We start from the raw sequence: 3,021 nt of genomic DNA, 5'->3' as shown, positions 1-3,021 counted from the left end.
AGGTTTTGGTTTTCATTCGAGTACGGCCCAAAAGAAGTTCTTTATCTCTTGGGGAGTATAAGAAGTTATCCCCCAGATATTGTGACCCTTATATCTGAATTCAATGAAAGTAGGTGACTTAGCCTACAAGTTTCTTTTATCTCCTCATCTCAAAATTCTTAATGCCTTCTATAGAAAAATGTGTCAAACTCAAATCATGGAAAGACGGTAAAACTTCAGTGGCAAGTTACCGTTGGCTTCTAGGTTACGCTAGCTCCTTCCTTTATATAAGTCATAACTTTTACTTGTCGCTCACAGTAATCTTACTCCCATCAATCTCCCTTCTTTCTTAATCTCCTTCATGGCGGCCTGGCAACAGGAATTAGTTTTATCCCTGATGATTTCTCACCTTCAAGACGCAAGAGAGTCTGTGAAGAAAGACTTTATAGAACAGTATGAGCGCTCACTTTTTCCTCACCTAGGAACTTCTGTAGCGCAGACCAAATGGCGGACCTATCAAAACATAACTAGGGTAACACCCTGGGGTCAGCAGCACTTTCGTAACAATGTCCGCTTGGCCATGGTTATCGAAGCCTTGGGTTTGGGTCCCCGATACTACTGTGTCATGAGATCAAGGCATCTTGGGTTTTCTGAGCGGGTCTTCTTACTGGCATGTTTTCTTCCTCAAGAGAAGATATGCCTTTACCCCGTTTTTGGCTTGCCTCTCAGAGGTCCTTTTATTAGATCACCTCATACCACTGAGATAGGTGTGGCAATAACCAGCAGAATCATTCCCATGGATGAGTTACCCTATACTTGTGCAGCTTGTGAGGACTGCTTTTGTGACCATATGATGGACGGGCTTATGGAAGTGTAAAGAGTTTCTCTATCTTTACTGTATAAGTTCCGAGAATGAATAAAGTTTAAATCTTGTTCTTATTTTGAATCTTGCTCTCTTTAAGACTTTTCTTGGTGGTTAATCGTGATTAAAATTTTTCTCTAAGTCTCATATTCGTGCATCTTGCGGAATTATTCCAAATTGCGAGATGAGGACATCTCGCGTTTTTTAAGTGGGGTAGAATGTAAGATTCCTCCCCCAACCCCTTTTTGATGTCTAGTATATTTCCCTGTAATCAATTCCTTTTCTAAAATATAAGAGATCTTGTTTGTGGCTGTTTTAACCTAGAGAGAGAAAATATTCTAGAGAGAGAATATTCAGATTTTGAATATTTCTGGATAGAAAAATATCTCTTATAATTCAGATGAGTTCCCGTGAAACAGAAATTTAAAAAGAATTTTCCAATGTGCAATTGGAATTAATTGGAAATAGGTATAAAGAACCTTAGCCTAAGGGTCTAGATTTTCATAAATCTTTAGACTATGGTCCAATTAAGGTTCCTATGGGCCAATAGCATCAATCCATGTGTAGGGAGGAGATAAATCCAAATTGTAAAAAGAAAATACCCAAAAATGAGTAAATGCTCACATGAGATGAAGAGTTGAAAATGTACAAGGTTTATTAGTAAATAAACACATATGTAAGGAAGGGGAGTTCTTTAAAGGAGGTGCATATTTCACATAAGATGAAGAGTTGAAAATGTACAAGGTTTATTAGTAAATAAACACATATGTAAGGAAGGGGAGTTCTTTAAAGGAGGTGCATATTTCACATAAGATGAAGAGTTGAAAATGTACAAGGTTTATTAGTAAAAAAAACTATGAGCAATACAATTTTGACACATATGTAAGGAAGGGGAATTCTTTAAAGGAGGTGCATATTTCACATGCTTGAATGAGTTTTAAACTCATAAAAATTGAGATATTTTATCTCTCCTCTCTCCTCATTCAAGTCTAGTTCCAAAAAGTTAGCTTAACTAACCTAAAAATGGTCAAAAAGTGACCAAACTGACTTGGAAAATTCTAGAATCAGTTTGTTTGGTTAGGAGCTCAAATTTTCCTATAAATAGAAGCCTTCCCTTGTTGAAAAAGATAGAGAGTCTTATGCCTTGTTACTCTACTCCACCTAAGCCAAAATATAGTCTCTTATGCTTGTTACTCTACTCCACCTAAGCCAAATTAGATAGTCTCTTATGCTTGTTACTCTACTCCACCTAAGCTAAAATATATAGTGTCTTATGCTTTGTTACTCTACTCCACCTAAGCTAAAATATATAGTGTCTTATGCTTTGTTACTCTACTCCATCTAAGCCAAAATATATAGTGTCTTATGCTTGTTACTCCACCTAAGCCAAGAACTGTGAATTCTTAATAATTCACTAGTTTTTGACACTTCTCTCTTTCTTCAATCCCCATTGGTGGCTCCATCAACATACTAAACCAATTGATTGGTTGGGGGCCTCTACCGTGAATAAAGAATCAAGCAAATCATAAGGTAAGTATATTGAATTTTGATCTTTTCTATAATTTCTCAATGATTCTCTCTTCTCAACCCCTCTCAAGCTTGAGAAGTTTAATTGGTATGGTTTTTTAAATGCTATTGAAGTTAATTAGTGAATAGTAGTGAAGAGTTACATAATTTAATAAATGCTATAGAAGTTAATTTCCATTTATATTTAAATTCTAATGGTTTTTATAATTTCTCTCTCTCACTCAAGAAATGGTCATACTCATGACCCATTCTCAATCCAAATGAAGCTTTTCATAAAGCTTTTCCTTAATCCAAGATTAAGCTATGCTTGAGGCCAAATTAATGGCTTTTGCTATGCTTTTAGTTTATGCACATTGATGATTCAATCCATTATGGATTGATGACCCAATTAGAGACCATTCTAATTGTTTTCTTAATGATCCAATTAGAGACCATTATGGATTGATGATCCAATTAGAGACCATTCTAATTGTTTTCTTAATGATCCAATTAGAGACCATTATGGATTGATGATCCAATTAGAGACCATTCTAATTGTTTTCTTAATGATCCAATTAGAGACCATTATGGATTGATGATCCAATTAGAGACCATTCTAATTATTTCTTTAATAATGAGCTTTATCCCTTAGAAAAAAATTGAGATTTATCAGT

Source organism: Cibotium barometz, chromosome 17 (assembly GCF_041138505.1).
Source record: "Cibotium barometz isolate CiBa-2024 chromosome 17, ASM4113850v1, whole genome shotgun sequence".
Classification (NCBI taxonomy): domain Eukaryota; kingdom Viridiplantae; phylum Streptophyta; class Polypodiopsida; order Cyatheales; family Cibotiaceae; genus Cibotium; species Cibotium barometz.
This window is presented reverse-complemented; position numbering follows the sequence as displayed.